This window comes from Bos javanicus, chromosome 21, assembly GCF_032452875.1.
Source record: "Bos javanicus breed banteng chromosome 21, ARS-OSU_banteng_1.0, whole genome shotgun sequence".
Taxonomy (NCBI): domain Eukaryota; kingdom Metazoa; phylum Chordata; class Mammalia; order Artiodactyla; family Bovidae; genus Bos; species Bos javanicus.
The window spans coordinates 2,227,739-2,246,794 of NC_083888.1; the positions used below are offsets into that span (position 1 = coordinate 2,227,739).

At 47.3% G+C, this 19,056-nt stretch overlaps 1 pseudogene; it reads right to left on the minus strand.

Annotated features, from left to right (window-relative positions):
* LOC133234714 (eukaryotic translation initiation factor 4E-like) overlaps nt 1-9,190 on the minus strand; it is a 56,509-nt pseudogene extending 47,319 nt beyond the window's left edge.
* Between the last annotated feature and the right edge of the window lie 9,866 nt (nt 9,191-19,056).

Consider the following 19,056-nt stretch of genomic DNA (forward strand, 5'->3'; position numbering starts at 1 on the left):
TTGTTGTTCAGTTGCTTAGTCATGTCCAACTCTTTGTGACTCCATGGACTGCAGCGTACCAGGCTTCCTTGTCCTTCACTATCTCCCAGAGTTTACTCAAACTCATGTCCGTGGAGTCAATGATGCCTTTCAACCATCTCATGCTCTCTTGCCCCCCTCTCCTCCTGCCCTCAATCTTCCCCAGCATCAGGGTCAGCTCCAATGAGTTGTCTCTTCACATCAGGTGGCCAAAGTATCGGAGCTTCAGCTTTAGCATCAGTCCTTCCAATGAATATTCAGGGTTGGTTTCCTTTATCATTGACTGGTTTGATTTCCTTGCTGTCCAAGCGACTCTCAGGAGTCTTCTCCAGCACCACAATTCGAAAGCGTCAATTCTTCAGCACTCAGCCTCCTTTACGGTCCTACTCTCACATCTCTACACAACTACCGGAAAAACAATAGCTTTGACTGTACAGACCTTTGTTGGTCAAGTGATGTCTCTGCTTTTTAATACACTATCTAGGTTTGTCATAGCTTTCCTTCCAAGAAGCAAGCGTCTTTTAATTTCATGGCTGCAGTCACCATCTGCAATGATTTTGGAGCCCAAGAAAATAAAGTCTTTCACTGGTTCTATTGTTTTCCCATCTATTTGCCATGAAGTGATGGGACTGGATGTCATGATCTTCATTTTTTGAATGTGGAGTTTTAAGCCAGCTTTTTCACCCTCCTCTTTCACCTTCATCAAGAGGCTCTTTAGTTCCTCTTTGCCTTCCGTCATTAGGGTGGGGTCATCTGCATTTCTGAGGATGTGGGAAAGGCAATTTTTTTATTGTACTTGTTTTCTGTTTTAAATTTAAAAAATTCTTTTATTCATGTGTATCATAAAGAATTTACAAGAAGCATATACTTGTGGCCTAGGAGCTGCCACAGACGGGCAGGCTTAAACAGCAGAAGGATACTGCCACACAGTTCTGGAGGCCAGGAGTCTGAGATCAAGGTATGACCAGGGTTGGTTCTTTCTGAAACCTTGGTCTGCCCACAGCCTCTTCTCCCTGTGTCTCTCTCCATCTCCTTCCCTTTGTGTGCATTTTCTCTTTCTCTTTGTGTGGTGTTCTTTATTGTTAACAGTCATATTGGTTGAGGGACCCACCCCACTCAAGTGTGACCTCATCTTTGCTAATCACCCTGGGTCACTGTAGACAAGATTCTCAGGTATTGGCAGTAAGATTTCTATACATAAATAGAGACAGGGAGAAAGTCAACTCATAACAAAGCTCCACCTCATATTTTCATTGTTACAAAGCAAGAAAGGAAGAATTTAAAAAGCTAGCCTGGTTTTTTTGGTAAACTGTAAGCCTGCTGCAGTCACTTGGGAACCCAGCAGGCAGCACAAGAATCTTCTGTTGGGATTTTTGTGCATCTCCTCAGCTGGTCCACCTGCTGCTCCTCTGGGCTGCACTCTATAACTATGGGGCACAGATTTTCACCAGGTTGGTCCTTACACCTCTGCTACTTTGGGCTACTTTGTAACTCTTTGCACCTGCTCCCGTAGGCAGGGGTCTGAGGGTGTGTACAGGTAGAGCTGCTTTTATTATTTCTGCTTACTTTAGTCCTTCCTCTGGTCCAACCAGCATCAAGTTGTCCACATGAATTAAATCCACTGGAACAACTGTTGGAGATCTGCATTCAAACTTTGAATCACTCTGAAGACTACAACTCTTCAGAATGAATTTTGGATTTCAAAGCCTAATAATGGTGAAAATGGCGTACCCTTCAGGAGAGAGAGGTTTTCCCATTGATGTGGCCCTCACGTGGTGACATGGGGTGAGTGTCTTGCCACCGCTGCAGGAGGCAGTCCCAAGGGCCTGTGGAGAGAGGATCCTGGGAGGAGAGGAATAACTGGCAGAACTGCCCCAGGGCTTCTCTGCTGCATTGTCCTCATGGGGCTCTTCTTGGAGGGACTTCGAGAATCACAGGGTAGGGACCTTCTCAGGCCCTGACGGTTGTGTTAACCTCACATGGACACCTTTGCACGAGACGCCTTACACCTGATGGTTTGTAATGGATTTCATTCGTTCATCAGTGATTCTATCTTCAACATCCTGACTGCCTAGCTTAGACAGCATTGGGTTGGACAAACATCCTTTACTCCTGCAATTAGCACTCTCCCAGAACACTTACTGACCTAAAAAAAATTAGTCACAACCTAAAAGTTGAGAGTTATATTTTATTTGGTGGGAATTTTTAGGGCTTCAAGTCTAGGAGACAGCATCTCATGTGACCTTGAGAAAACTGCTACAAGGAGGTGGAGGGGAGGAGTCAGATTATAAATACAGAAGTTTGCAACAAAGGGCAGGTTGTCTGAACGTCGAAAGTATTTTTGTGAATTAAAGAAAACTAGATTTCTGAAGTGAAGGAATTTAGCCCTTTTCTATGTATGGGAAGATGCAAGAGTCTGGACTCACAGAAATCATTCCTTTTATATGCTCTTTGGCTGTCTGTAGCCAGCCTCCTGTGCTTCTTCGCTTTCCGATATCCTCAGTGCTCGCTGTAGGGAGTGGCTGCAGGCAAGAGCAGCTGGATCACAGGAGGGCTAGCATCGCTGATAACTGTGACATCCTTGCTTACTGATACAGCAAGAAATACTCCATTTCTCATACCTACCAGCCTTTTCTTTATATCAACCTACTTTTATTGAATATTCTCCCCCCAACTTTAATACTACTGTCATAAATGGGATTATAGTTCTTGCTTCTTCTGCCTGCCCTTTGATGGATGAGAGGCTTGCAGAAGCTTCCTGATGGGAGGGACTGGCTGTGGGGAAAACTGGGTCTTGCTCTAGTGGGCTGGATCAGGCTCAGTAAATTTTTAATCCAATTGTCTACTAATGAGTGGTGCTGTGCTCCTTCCCTGTTAGTTGTTTGGCCTGAGGTGACCCAGTCCTAGAGTCTGCAGTCTCTATAGTAGGGCCACTGGTGACCTCCAAAAAGGACACACACCTCCTGTCCCCACAGCGGGCCGTTTCCACCCACGCCTCTGCAGGAGACCTTCAGATATTCACAGGCAAGTCTGCCTCAGTCTCATGTGGGGTCACTGCTCCTTTCTCCTGGGTCCTGGTGCACACAAGATTTTGTTTGTGTCTTCCAAGAGTCTATGTTTCCCCCAGTCTTGCATAAGTGCTGTAATCAAATCCCACTGTCCTTCAAAGTCAGATTCCCTGGGGATTTCCAGTCCCTTTGCCGGATCCCCAGGGCCTAGAATCTTCACAACAGTGCAAGGACTTCTTTGGTATTATTGTTCTCCAGTTTATGGGTTGCCCACCCAGTGGATATGGGGTTTGATTTTATCATGATTGCACCCCTCCTACCACAAATGTAATAAACAGACATAAATGGTCATAATGGAGTCATAAATTCAGGCTGGCACATTCAAATAAAAATGTTGGTATAGCCCTGAAAGGTCATCCCCAATGGCTCAAGTGGTAAAGAATCTACCTGCAATGCAGGAGACACGGGAGATGCCGGTTCAATCCCTAGGTCTGAAAGATCCTCTGGAGCAGGAAATGGCAACCTACTCCAGTATTCTTGCCTGGGAAATTTCATGGAGAGAGGAGCCTGATGGGTTATGGTCCATAGGGTCGCAAAGAGTCAGGCGTGACTGAGCGACTGGGCATGCAAACATGCCCTGAAAATTATCTTGTGTACAAGTGGCAGAATGTACACCCTACTTTGGCCCTTCTCAGGGATTCATAACCTTTTATAAGGAGGTTTTTTTAAATGAAAAGAAACAAAAAATGTGTGCACTTTCCCTAGACACTTGCCAATTGAGAAAATACAGAACAACCAAGATATTCTGAATTCAGAATGAGTGGGCATTACATTCATGACAAAAAGCAGTGCAGGCTGAGGAAAGCCTTGCATATTAGCTGCTCTGAAGTCCCCTGAAACTCTGGAGCTCCTGGCTCCTCCTCATTGTGTGGTCTTAGCATGTTTGCCTTTTTTTCTGGTTTCAGGTCCCAGTCTGTGAAATGGGGGTAAGAATCCCTGCTTGCATGTTACCTCACAGATGATGTTTTTGTGAAGATAAAATTAATTAGTGCTAACGAAAGGAGGAAAACAAAACTTATTAAATGCAAAATATAAAATTATAAGCCTTTCCGTAAAATGTCAGAGGAAAACTAGGCCCCTGGGAAGAGGATGGGAGAGAAAATGTGGGTGGGGGAATGGAGGCCAGAGGTGATGGAGACCCTGACCCATGGGCCCTGCATGACCTGCAGGCTCAGATGGCTGAGATTCAGACAGGACTCAGCTCAAGTGAGGTTACCAGGCAGGTCGCAGGAAGAAAGAGGAGACCACGTGGCTCAGTGCGACCTCTAGGATCCTGGGGTCAGCTTTGGCTTGGGGTTCTGGGCGTGGAGGTACTAGGGGCACCTGGCTTCTCTGCAGACCTGTCTGTTTGGGGATGGGGAAGGGGGAGGGGAAACAGGTCAAGGCTGCACGTGGGGCTCCTTTTCCTTCTTTGTGAAAATCCACTGGGACTGGCCTTGCTGCCCTGTGGCTGTCAGGAGGGATGCCAGGGTGAGAGGAAGGCCAGGGAACAGCAGTGGGGATGGAGCCTGCCCCCAGGCCCCACCCCTGCGGCTCTAGCAAAGGAAAGGGCTGTGATGGCACGCCCCCTTTGTGTCTCAGGCTCCTTTTAAATCTGTGCTCCTTTGGAAGGCTAAAGCTGTCAGCATGGTTCATAAAAGCCACCGCTTGGACAGTATCAAGAACTAAATAAAAGTTCCTGGGCAGGATGGTATTATACAGCTCTTGGTATTATACAAACCGAGACCAAAGGTGACTTTGAAATAATAGGAAGTGACAATCAGGCAGGCAGGAAGGGCCATATAAATAGATTAGAAGGCTTCCAGTGCGCTTATCTTAGCTTTTCTGGTCCATAATAGTGACAACGTAATAGTGCTTGGCGCTCCAAAGCAAGAGACAATGTCTTTCCTTGACCTTTTCCCCCTCTTTTTAGCTCAAAAGCTCAAGAATAGGTAAAATCTAAATTTCTGAGTTTCCATAATGAGTACAAAACTCCTTTTAGAAAAATTCTGCATGCATGCGTGCTAAGTCACTTCAGTTGTGTCCAACTCTGTGCCACCCAATGGACCAGGCTCCTCTGTCCATGGGGTTCTCCAGGCAAGAATATTGGATGGGTTGCATCCCCTTCTCCAAAGGATCTTCCCAACTGAGGGAAGGAATGTATTTCTCTTAGTCTCCTGCATTAGCAGGTGGGTTCTCTACCACTAGCACCACCTAGAAAATCTACCATACATAACAAGGGCTCCAGTGTGACCCCATTGGTCACCAAGGAAGTTACAATCAGGCAGGCATGGGGGGCCTTATAGATTAGAAGGCTTGCAGTGAGCTTATTTTAGCTTTTCTGGTCATTAATAGTGACGATGTAATAGCATTTGATGCTCGAATGCAAAAGACAATATCCTTCCTTGAATTCTGGATCTCACTATTGGCCCAGTGTAGAGATCCTGGTTCGGAGAAGGCAATGGCACCGAACTCCAGTACTCTTGCCTGGAAAATCCCATGGATGGAAGAGCCTGGTGGGCTGCAGTCCATGGGGTCGTTAAGAGTCAGACACGACCGAGCGACTTCACTTTCTCTTTTCACTTTCATGCATTGGAGAAGGAAATGGCAACCCACTCCAGTGTTCTTCCCTGGAGAATCCCAGGGATGGGGGAGCCTGGTGGGCTGCCGTCTATGAAGTCGCACAGAGTCCGACACGACTGAATCGACTTAGCAGCAGCAGCAGAGATCCTGGTTAAAGGACAGCTCTGTTGGAAAAATGTAGAGCAACACATCCGCTATCCTGATGCTCATCTATGAATCCCTGCTTCACACAAGTGCACACAATGGGCGGGTCCTGGAGGGGAAGCGAGCTTTGCAGTCCAGGAGCAGGACAAGCTACACATCCACCACCTTGCAAGGAACCAATGGGGCAGCAGACTGCGGGGTCACACAAGCCCTTGCTATGCCTGATAGGGTGTCCATATGAGATCAACCAAGAAGGCAGCAGAAGATTTTTTTAAGTCACCACCAATTTCCCTAAGTATACATTTTAGGTGCCAAGCTGAGAAGGATGGTTTGGGAGGCAGGGCTGCCCAAGGGAGGGACTTCCGCCTGTGAAGGGGCAGGTGTCTGATTGCTGACAGTTCTGGCCGCTCCCACACTTTCATCTTTGTGACTGTAGCTGGGCTTCATGGTCCAGGAGGGAGACCGGCTCTAGCACAAAGATTGCATGGATCTTGTTTGGGTTGTTTTTGCAGTAGGAATCCAACATTCTAATTACAAAATCTTTTACATTTTTGCTGAGTACACCCTGTGACCCTAGAAGAGTCGTGGGAGTTGAGTGGCTACTGTTTTCAGAATTTGTCCACCACGGAACCTAACCCAGGAGCCACCTTTTTCAAAGCTGAGTACTGGAACTCCTGGGAAGCAGACTCAGGCCAGCCCTCGCCAGGCACTCAGAACCCTCCCTGGCAGGGCCTCAGGGCACTTCTGGGAGGAAGGGTCTTGCTCTGCATTCTCCCCCACCCATCTCTGTCAGCTTGAATCAGTTAAGGAGCCTGAGCCCTGTAGGGCCAGAACCACCCCCTTAGGCAGACCCTCAGCTTCCATGCACACAGGGCCCAGTTCTGTGGTCTCTTATGGGGTTAGCACAGAGCCTCTGGAGACCCCAGGCATCGCCTTTGTGTTCTTCCAAGAATGCCATTCACTGACTGCCACAGGGGGCCTCAGGAAGCACGTGTGCACCAGATGCCATGTGGTTTCTCAATGTAGCCATCTGGGTGACTCGTGGTGAGTGTGTCATTGTGGGTGAGCATATGTGTTCATGTGGTTGTGCATATGTGTGAGACAGGGCGTGGCCGAGACAGTGCATATGCCAAAACACTCTTTCATTTTTTTTCTTTGGCCATCCAGAAAGGCTGCCTTCTCCTCACACAGGTGGGTGGGGTTGAGTCTCTCACTGATGGCCTGACGTTCTAGAAGGTGGCCACAGGGAGGGTGGGCACAGATCCCAGGGTGCACAGTCTTTCTTGTGGCACATCCTCCTGAGGCTCTGCAGCCCCTGCTGGAGGTGGGCAGGCCTCCTAGTCTCCTGTGCTGCCTGGGGAGGCTGGCATCTGTAGCTGAGTCCCGAGTCCCCGAATGGCCTCAATCCCATCACCCAGACCACAGGACCTCGGGAAAGGCACGTGTTGCTTCTTTCCTGTGACCCTGGTCTGGCGTTCCCAGGAGGCCACCAAATCCAGAAGGCAGGTGTGGTTGCGGGGTCTCTGGATATGTCCCTCCCTCTTGAAAGTCCTGTTTGTCCTCCTTCAGGATAACTTGTCCTCTGAGAGGGGCCGAAGTTCAGGCTCCCAGAGCCACAAGTCCCGTCCCCCACCTGAGAACGGTCCCGGCAGGACCGTGGCCTCTGCAGATTGGACACTGTTGCCAGCATCGATGGTTCCCCTTCCAGTGGTCTCAAGAAGGAAGACTCACAGCATCAGGGCAGGGAGGAGGCTCAGGGACATCTCTTCGAGCTAAGGCCCAGCCTAGTGAGTGCCAGCCGGCCCAAGGGTCACACACCTGCAGCCAGCGTGGGAGCCTCTTCCCTACCAGTGTTGCCACAAGCCAGCAGCCATTCCTGACCCCACCTTTCCCCTCATTGCCACCTGAGCCCTCTGAGAACACCCCCACTTGAAGCACTGCTGTAGTGGTCATTTAATCATTACATCTGGATACCAACTGGAGAGGTCAGCAGCATATTTAGGAATCTCTATTTAGTGTGTATGATTGTTGACAAATTAATGAAAACATACCCTTCACCCAAAGCAAGGGAAGGGCTGAGGGAGGGGATGAGCTGTCAGGGACACCCTGAGCTGGCGCCGGTCCAGACACTGCCTGAGCACCCACAGGTGTCCCATGCCCACCCTTGGGCCCTGGCTCTCCTCCCAGCAGGTCCACGGCCCCAGGGCGCAGGCAGAGGATGGAGGAGACTTACTGTGTTGCTTTGCTCCCTGGCTTCCTGAAACCTACACGTGTGTGCCTGCTTTGAGCTCCCCCTCATCACCGCCTGTTTCTGAAGAAGCAGCAGGATTGCTCCTCTTTAGAGCTGCATTTCTCAAACTCCACATGCAAACTCACCACGGGCGGAAAGGCAGATGATGATCCAGGAGGTCTGGGTGGTCACAGAGTTCCACCCGAGTGGCTGACAAGCTCTCAGGACAGTGATGCTGCACTCCCATGGGGTGCACTTCTCACTGGGGCTGCACCTATAATCCCGGTGACCAGGCTGCACGCCTTCCCTCCAATTACATCCAAACCTCTGCGGAGGCCAAAGGTCAAGAGCTTTTAGAACACCAATTTCAATGGACTTTCCCTATGCATGTGTATGGGTGTCAAGGAGAGTACCAGGCCTGCTGACCCAAGAGAGCCCCTGAGCAAACACAAGACAGGCTGGTCTGTCAAAGTGAAGAGCATTTTTTGGTCTTCCCCTGGCACTTGCTGTTTGCAGAGAAGCTGCGCTGGCTGGGACACAAGCTCCCACTTCCTTGAGTCTCCAGGAAGCCTCCCTTCAGCTTGCTGCCACCACATGTGTCCTCCCCAAGATGTGCTCACTTGGGACAACTGGTGTCTAGACTTGGAGAAGAAGAAATGGACCTCTGCAAGAAAGGGAAACCATTGCTGGGAAATTTCCAGTGATGGGGAGTCGCCAGGTATGGAGGAATCAGTAGCTTCTCGCTGAAGCCACAATCTGTCAAGTGATACAGGACAAATGAGCCTCCCCTCAATGCCAACAAGCACAGAAGTGGGCGCCTTTGTCTTGGGCTTGGAGAGGCAGCTCTCTTTCCTTTGCTGAGATACTAGGGCTGATTGAGAAAAGAATGCAGCTGTTACTTCCTTCCTCCAAGGTCTCAATCATGTCAGCCTTGAGTTCTTAGGGCTCTTTTCACTCTCATGCAGAGGGAGGCTGAATGGTGAAGAGGGAAACATCTCTGACTCTGGAGCAGGAGCCCTCACCCTGGTCCTGGATCTTCATGTGACTCCTGTGTGCACCTGGGTGGTGGGTTCGCTTTGTGCTTCAGCAAACTTACCTGTAAGATGAGGATGAAAATCACAGTACCACCACCTGCAAATGTGTGGTGACGACTTCCAGGGGACCCCATGCTGGTGGAGCTGCCTCCACTCTCTTGGGAGGCGCCTCACAGCCCACCTTCTGTGGGTGGGAAGGCAGCCCCTTGGTGTTGCTGAGCACCCCCTCCAAGGCAAGGCAGTGGCCAGCCTTCCTTTCCCGCCCCCCCACCCCCACAACAGCACCTTTCCAGCTCTTCTGGTCTCTCCTGGGCTCCACAGCTTAGGTGGCAGCTTTCCACACATTCCCCCCTCCTCCCCCATTCAGAGGCAGCTTCTCGGAGTGAAGTACATTAGTATGAGGCACACGCATGTTTATGTGTCAACTTGGTTGGGCCATGATACCCAGATATTTGATCAAAACACCAGTCTAGATGTTGCTGTGAAGGTGTTTTTTAGATAAGGTTAGCATTTAAATCATGTCCAGCTTTTTGTGATCCTATGGACTGCAGACTTCCAGGCTCCTCTGTCCATGAGATTCTCCAGGCAAGAATGCTGGAGTGGGTTGCCATTTCCTTCTCCATTTAAATTAGTAGACTTTGAATAAAGTAGATGTCCCTCTTTGGAGTGAGTGGGCCTTGTCCAATCAGTTGAGGCCTCAAGAAAGATCAGGCTGACCATCCTTAAGCCGGAAATAGTTCAACCTTCAGAAGGTCTTTGGACATGAACTGCAGCATCAACCCTTCCCTGCACCTCTAGGCCTGCCCTGTGGATTTCTTTTTCTCTCTCTCCCCACCCCTCCTTTCATCCTGTTGGATCTATTTCTTTAGAGGACCCTGACCAGTATCCCATCTAGAAGCAAGTGTCAGCATCATTGCAAATGTGTTCCATCGACTGAGCATATGGGGTTCTAATATCATGAAGAGTTTTTATATCTCATGTAAAATAATAAAACATAATGCAAGCAAAATCAACCAATATATTTAGCTATATTCTAATTTCTCTTCTTGGGTTCTAAAATAAATGCAAATGGCGACTGCAGCCTTGAAATTAGAAGATAATTGCTTCTTGGAAGGAAAGCTGTGACAAACCTAGACTGCATATTAAAAAGCCAAGACATCGTTTTGCTGACAAAGGGCCATAGTCAAGGCTATGATCTTTCCAGTAGTCATGTACAGATGTGAGAATTGGACCATAAAGAAGGCTGAGTGCTGAAGAATTGATGCTTTTGAACTGTGGTGTTGGAGAAGACTCTTGAGAGTCCCTTGGATGGCTAGGAGATCAAATCAGTCAATCCTAAAGGAAATCAACACTGAATATTCATAGGAAGGACTGATGCTGAAGCTGAAGCTCCAAAAGTTTGGCCATCTGACGTGAAGAGCCGACTTATTGGAAAAGACCCTGACTGGGAAAGATTGAAGGCAGAAGGAGAAGAGGGTGATGGACGATGAGATGGTTGGATGGCATCACTGACTCAGTGGACCTGAACTTGGGGAAACTCCGGGAGATAGTGAGGAACAGGGAGGCCTGGTGTGCTGCAGTTGAGGGGTTGCAAAGAGTCAGACACGACTTGGCGACTGAACAACAACATATTCTAATTCACATAAGCAGTTTCTTGAGAGTTTTAAGAAAACTTCTAGGAAGATTTTTAAATTTGAGAAAATTCTTTCTACTCACTTTATTTTTTCTCCTTAATTTGAAAATGAAAATGAATGCAACCTCATTTTCATGTTGGACATGTTTGTCTTGTTGGCAGAAACCAGTTGCCAAAGTTTCTACCAAACTGTAGAAAAAAAAGTCCTTTGAGTCCTTGCTTTGATTCCTGCAAGTGGTGTGATTTTGTGTGAGTTACTTAACACAGATGTCATGATGTATTGGTGCTTCTGCAAATCCCCAGAGCCACTAAAACACCCTAGGTCTGAAAACCACTGAGGCAACTTTTTCCTTGATACCTGCCAAACTTTGTGCTTGGGTAAGCACAAAGACAGAAGGGCTGAATAGGACAGGGTCTCTAGAACTTAGTAGGCCCTGTCTGGAATTTGCAGGGCACCTGGGCAGATGGATATTTTTAGCCCCCAGGTGATTGTAACAGGCAATCAGGACTGAGGAAGAATCACTTCCTGGGCAGCATCTGACCTTACCTGATGCAGAAGTCCTGTGATGGAGCTCTTGACTGGACACAAGATCAAACAGGACAGTTCAGCAGATGAAACAGGGCAAGGGATGGACTCTGGAAGGTAAGAGTTTTACCTCCCATGGGAAGAGGAGTAAGAGAGAAGCAGCTGGTTCTAAGGAACAGTACACAGCTCTGCTGTGTGCATGGAAGAGAAGAGTATTCCAAGTAGGTAGGGGAGAGATGTGGGCAGAGAAAGAGCAAGGTGAGGACAGCCTTAGGCTTCAGGCCCCTGCAGCAACGTCACTGTTACATGGAGGGAGACAGTTAACTATTAACGAACTTTGCCACTGAACAAGTGCTCTCTTTCGGAGGATTATTTTTTAGCATAAATTATGAAAGTATTGCAGAAAAGTTGTGATATATGGTGATTGTTAATGTGCCTGTGGGTTTGTCATCTTTTAAAAATTGCCATGAAGGCCTTTTTAGCAGTGGTTCTCCCCAGTTCAACATCAGACATAGAATTGTTGCCCCACCTACTCCTTCCACAGCTGGGAGTAAACTCTTCAGCCAAGCCTAGAGGAAACACAGTCTCCTGGATTTGTAGATCAGCAGACACACTGAAAAGTGGTGCTTCTGCAAATCCCCAGAGCCACTAAAACACCCTAGGTCTGAAAACCACTGAGGCAACTTTTTCCTTGATACCTGCCAAACAGTTTATTGATCATATTGCTTCCACTTTTCGTTAAGTCCTCTGACCATGGGTGGCAGTTTTATGCCATTCAGTTCAGTTCAGTTCAGTCGCTCAGTCGTGTCTAACTCTTTGCAACCCCGTGGACTGCAGCACGCCAGGCCTCCTTGTCTGTCACCAACTCCCAGAGTTTACTCAAACTTGTGTCCATTGATTCAGTGATGCCATTAGATAGCTGATATGTCATCCCAGAGCCTGGAGTCTGCTGTCTCCCTGATATTGAGAGCTAAGTGGTGAGTAGAGAGATGGAGAGTCTGATGGACAGATGGATGGATGGATATACACATACACATAAGAAAGAAGGGGGACAGATAGATTGCTAGGTGAATGGATTTGGTAGTGATTTCTGTGTGGGTCCCACGAAACAGTCCATCTCCAAATTATTTCATTTCATCCTTATAGTAATTCTCCTGAACAGGTAAAGATATAATTACTTCTGATTTATGGATGGGAATACATCATGACATCTGTGTTAAGTAACTCACACAAAATCACACCACTTGCAGGAATCAAAGCAAGGACTCAAAGGACTTGTTTTTTCTACAGTGCCTCTCAGGAAATGGCTTCTGTCCTAAACCATCTCTCCTCTCAGAGAGAGAAGGCCCACCCAGGAAAGGTCAGGGAGAAGGGAGTGATGGCCTTTCTTGATACACATGTGTTCATCTGCAAAAGCCCAAGAAGGAATATGAAGATGTTTATCCACCCTAGCTTTTTCCTTCCAATCAAATGCAAGCCTTGGAGAAAAGAGATCTGCAAACCAACAGCAAGGTTCAGTGATCGTACGGAAAGTTACGGATGATGATGAGACAAAGAAGATGCCACAAGCTGTCCACAGCTCACCATGAAGACACTGCAGTCCTTAGCTCCTCTTCCGTTTGGCCTGTGGACCTTCTCCTGAAACACTGAGATGGACCCATGGCAGTGTTCTTTTGGAGAACTCTCCTGAGCTCCATCCTCTCCAGGTCCCAGTGGTCAAAGCCAAGAGGCCTTCTGAACCCGCAGTCAGGGACAGGTCTCAACACAGTAGTATTGTGGGTATATTCCTGTGAAGTTCTCTCTGTGTTTCCCACACTAAAAACAAAATCAAAAACTGAATTTCACTGTCCTCAATCTCAATAATCTTGAATGGGGACTTGTTTATTCAACACTTTAGTTCAAGGAACACGGCATTCAGGAGAAATCAAGTCCATCATTTGTGGCAGACCACTGATGTCAAATGAACTCCCCCTTCCCTCTGGGATTCGGTCCAGTTTCTAGAGTTCCTTGTGATTTCTGCAAGTGTCTCTCAGATCTTGTCATCTCTGTGTACTAGAGATACAATAGCCAAGAATATGCTCTGTCTGCCACAGTGCCTTCTCTCCCCACCAAACCCCTCCTCCCAGGGGAATCCTCCCCACTTAACTCCAGACTGTCCGAGTTTACCAGTCCAGTGGGAGTGATCTCAGAGGGAGAGCAGTGAGCAGTCCTGAAGAGAGATCTTCGTTCCCTGCCTAGAAGTTAAACCTTGGTAACCTGGATGGAAACCAAGAGTCCAAGCCACTGGATCACAGGGGCTAGAGGCTAGAAGCAAAGTGGCCCTTGCTCTTGCCCCTGTTTGAAAGCACAAATGTTTCAAAGAGGCAAAAACTGTAACTGTGAAGTAAAAGTCGCTCAGATCAGATCGGACCAGATCAGTGGCTCAGTCGTGTCCGACTCTTTGCAACCCCATGAATTGCAGCACGCCAGGCCTCCCTGTCCATCACCAACTCCCGGAGTTCACTCAGACTCACGTCCATCGAGTCAGTGATGCCATCCAGCCATCTCATCCTCTGTCGTCCCCTTCTCCTTTTGCCCCCAATCCCTCCAAGCATCAGAGTCTTTTCCAATGAGTCAACTCTTCACATGAGATGGCCAAAGTCCTGGATTTTCAGCTTTAGCATCATTCCTTCCAAAGAAATCCCAGGGCTGATCTCCTTTAGGATGGACTGGTTGGATCTCCTTGCAGTCCAAGGGACTCTCAAGAGTCTTCTCCAACACCACAGTTCAAAAGCATCAATTCTTCAGCGCTCAGCCTTCTTCACAGTCCAACTCTCACATCCATACACGACCACAGGAAAAACCATAGCCTTGACTAGATGAACCTTTGTTGGCAAAGTAATGTCTCTGCTTTTGAATATGCTATCTAGGTTGGTCATAACTTTCCTTGCAAGGAGTAAGTGTCTTTTAATTTCATGGCTGCAGTCACCATCTGTAGTGATTTTGGAGCCCAGAAAAATAAAGTCTGCCACTGTTTCCACTGTTTCCCCATCTATTTCCCATGAAGTGATGGAACCAGATGGCATGATCTTAGTTTTCTGAATGTTGAGCTTTAAGCCAACTTTTTCACTCTCCACTTTCACTTTCATCAAGAGGCTTTTTAGTTCCTCTTCACTTTCTGCCATAAGGGTGGTGTCATCTGCATATCTGAGGTTATTGATATTTCTCCCGGCAATCTTGGTTCCAGCTTGTGTTTCTTCCGGTCCAGCGTTTCTCATGATGTACTCTGCATATAAGTTAAATAAACAAGGTGACAATATACAGCCTTGACGAACTCCTTTTCCTATTTGGAACCAGTCTGTTGTTCCATGCCCAGTTCTAACTGTTGCTTCCTGACCTGCATACAGATTTCTCAAGAGGCAGATCAGGTGGTCTGGTGTTCCCATCTCTTTCAGAATTTTCCACAGTTTATTGTGATCCACACAGTCAAAGGCTTTGGCATGGTCAATAAAGCAGAAATAGATGTTTTTCTGGAACTCTCTTGCTTTTTTGATGATCCAGCAGATGTTGGCAATTTGATCTCTGGTTCTTCTGCCTTTTCTAAAACCAGCTTGAACATCCAGAAGTTCACAGTTCACATATTGCTGAAGCCTGGCTTGGAGAATTTTGAGCATTACTTTACTAGCGTGTGAGATGACTGCAATTGTGCGGTAGTTTGAGCATTCTTTGGCATTGCCTTTCTTTGGGATTGGAATGAAAACTGACCTTTTCCAGTCCTATGGCCACTGCTGAGTTTTCCAAATTTGCTGGCATATTGAGTGCAGCACTTTTACAGCATCATCTTTCAGGATTTGGAATAGCTCAACTGGAATGCCATCACCTCCACTAGCTTTGTTCATAGTGATGCTTTCTAAGGCCCACTTGACTTCACATTCCAGGATGTCTGGCTCTAGATCAGTGATCACACCATTGTGATTATCTGGGTCACGAAGATCTTTTTTGTACAGTTCTTCTGTGTATTCTTGCCACCCCTTCTTAATATCTTCTGCTTCTGTTAGGTCCATACCATTTCTGTCCTTTATCGAGCTCATCTTTGCATAAAATATTCCTTTGGTATCTCTGATTTTCTTGAAGAGATCCCTAGTCTTTCCCATTCTGTTGTTTTCCTCTATTTCTTTGCATTGATCGCTGAAGAAGGCTTTCTTATCTCTTCTTGCTATTCTTTGGAACTCTGCATTCAGATGTTTATATCCTTCCTTTTCTCCTTTGCTTTTCACTTCTCTTCTTTTCACAGCTATTTGTAAGGCCTCCTCAGAGAGCCATTTTGCTTTTTTGCATTTCTTTTCTATGGTGTCTAACTATTTGTGACCCCATGGACTATACAGTTCATGGAAGTCTCCACACTAGAATACTGGAGTGGATAACCTTTCCGTTCTCCAGGGGATCTTCCCAACCCAGGGATCAAACCCAGGTCTCCCACATTGCAGGCAGATTCTTTACCAGCTGAGCCACAAAGAAGACAAGACCCAGATGGAGATGAAATATTTATAATACATATTTGACAAAGAACTTTTATCCAGAATATATAAAGAACTATGACAACTCAATGATAAAGAACTTAATTTCTCTTTTGAAAATTAAGCAAAAGACTTGAATAAATACTTTATACAAGGTAGTAAACAAATAACCACTGAACACACAAATAGGAGGTCAATATCATACATATCAGTAAAATGTCAATGACACCATGAGATACCACTTCACACCACTAGAATGTCTAAAGTTGAAAAGACTGATAACTCCAAAATCTGGCTAGGATTGAGATCAGCCTGGAAACTAACACACTACTGGTGAGAGTGTGAAATGGTACAACCCCTCTGGAAAGCAGTTTGATGGTTTCTTACCCTATCACCCCATCTCTCAGTAGTGTCACCACATTGGTACTGACCTAAGAGAAATAAAAATACACACTCCTAATAAGAGCTGCACAGGAATATTTCTAGCCAGGTTGTTTATCATAGCTTCAAACCAGAAAAGTCCTAAATGTTCATCATTGAGAGAACTGATGACAGAATCCTGGGATGGAACACAAACCAGCAACAAGAATAGCATTATTGATACACATTAGCAACATGGATAAACCTCAAAATGTTACATTGATAAGAATTCAGACACCAAACTGAGATTCAAGAATAGACAATATTAACCTTCAGTGACAGAAATTTGTTCAGTGATAAGGGTAGGCAAGTGGGGACCTCCAGAGTATGGTTATGTCTTTACAAAAAAGTAAAGAACTGTTCATTAAAATCTGTTCATTTTATTGTATGAAAAGTATACCTCAGTAAAAGCAAAATTTGGGAGTGACCACTTGCTTCTCCTCAGTTCCACGGATTACCGCAAGTCTTGGCCCCTGGGTTTAGAACAAGTTCTGCCAACCACCCCAGGACCAGCTGGAGCAGGCTGGCCTGCAGCGGGGGTGGGGATGGGGCAGGGGGATGAGGGAGGTTGGCTACAGGCACGGAAGTTCAAAGGAGTCATGGCACCAGCCTTTCTCCTTCCTCAGAGATGGGTGGGTGAGCCAACTTCCACCATGATGAGGCTTCACAGCAGCCTCTTCACTGCAGACTGGAACCCCCAGATGGAAGCCAGAACCTGGTAACCATAGCCCCATTTCTGGAGCAGGGGAGGAGTCAGAGCTACAGAGTGTGCTCCCTGGGTCAGGCTGCCCAGGCTCCCACTCAGGGCCTCAATCTTGGGCCAGCTGTCTGGCTGCCCCTGCCTGTCCCCGTCATCACTGCGGTGGGAGCACTGGCTCCCAGGTCCCTACAGGGCTGTAGATAATGAAGGCCCTGCACATCAGAGCCCAGGCCGTGAGATGTGTCGGCCTGGGCAGTGATGCTTAACACTTTCCCCTCAGCTTTCTGTTGTGCATTATTGTCAGCATCGTCTTCTGTCTCTCTTCCCTCCCTCTTCCCCTTTCCCTTCCCCTCCTCCCCCACCTTCCCTCTTTTTCCTTCTTTTATTGTAGCTCCCAAAGGCACTCAGTACACCATTTTCAAGACAAATAGAGAGTGCCCTCCCTGTATTTGGTTCCAGAAGTTGAAGAATAAAAAAGACTTTGCTCAGGACAGAGCTGTTAGGAGTGAAAAGGAAGCAAGACTTTTATTATCATAGGCACTTTTTTCGTACTCACTAAATTCAGTTCAGAGAATGTCAGCTGAGCACCTGCTCTACCTTGGGCCCTGTGCTAGCTGCCTGGAAGCAAGAAGGAGTAAATGCATTCCATCCCCTCACAGAGCTGTCAGGCCGTGTGTCGCAAGAGCCTTGAAAGCTTCCAAAAAGAACTTCCGGTGAAGAAAACAACTGTATGTACATCATGTTTCCTCCCTTCAACAATCCATTATGTAAGCCCAGGTTTCTTTTTTTTAATACTTTCAATTTGTTTGAAAGTAAAAACAATTTACTTGGTGGCAAGTTTTAGACTGACTACAAATTTCCAGAAGTTAATTGAGGAAGGCTTCAGAAGTTGATCAGCAAAATTGGATGGAATAGAAACTTTTGAGCAGAGGCTTTGAGATGGTGTTTATGAAGAGGACTTCTTATACTTGGAAGCCCTTCGAGGGCTGGTAGGAGAAGGGTTCTTGGCGAGGGTTGCGGGGACAGGGTTACACAGTCAGGAAGCAGCTCACTGGAATTCAGAATGATAAGTGCCCTGTGAAGTGTGCACAAGGGGTGATGTTACTGCAAGGAGGCTCAACTGTCATGGGACTTTCAAGGGGAGAAATGACACGCAGAGGGAGAAGGACTTTACCAGAGGAGAACAGAGCAAGGCTGACCAGTGTTACTGGTGGGGAACAAGGCGTACTGATAGCCTCTGCTTGGGCAAACTCCCGTCGGCAACTCTGAGCTCTTCTTCAACTAGGCCCTCCCTTTGGCATGATCCTAAGGGCCGGATTTCAGTAAGGTGACTGATCGGTCAGTTAACACCTGGTCACACTTGAAATATCACCAGATTTCTCACCTCCCCACCCCACACACGCACCTCCCAAGGACTTCTCCTTTATCTGGCCTGCCCTCAGCAAGGATCTATAAGGCTGGTTTCGCTAGCATTTCCCCACCCTTGTTTCCTGTTAGTAACTGCGTCCTCTGACCCCAACAGGCCCTTGGCTGTGCTATATTCAGAAGTGCACCTGGTTCTGTACTGATGTCTCCTTTCCCTTCTTGCCATAGCTCCTGAGTAAAACCTAATTTTACCATTTAACTGCTGTCCAGCTCTGTTTTTTCTTTGATGTGTCTATTGGGACAGGCTGGGCTATACCGAGTAACATCTTGAGGATTGCAGGGGCTTAAAACAGCAAGGTTTTTGTATCCCTCTTGGTAACATCTACCTCACTGGCATGGGCTCTGCGGGCAGTGTCTCCTTCAGTGGTGGAACCTCGGCCTGAAGCACTGATAACAGGATGCAGTCAGGAGGCAGAGTGGTCACACCTGAGGGGGATGCATGCGTCACGGGTTTTCCCTGGGGGCTGGTCTGCTGAGCTGACCTGCTCCCTTCCCCTCACATTCTGTCTCCCAAACCATGAGGTTACCCGGCCCTTCATACATGTCTGAAACCATGTGGATGGCTCAAAGGGCCTGCTCAACCACATTCCATAGATTGAACTCTGCTGTGGGATGTCCTTTAAGACAGGGAAGAGACACCAGAATTGTGTTTCAGAAAGATAATTCTGCTGGTGTCCTGGTGACAGCAGATAGGGAGGAAATCTCCACATCTCCTGTGATGCCAAGTGGAGAAATAATGATGGCTTTGAGAGACATTCCTGAGGTAAAGTGAATGGGATTCGGTGAAAACCTCACCCTGT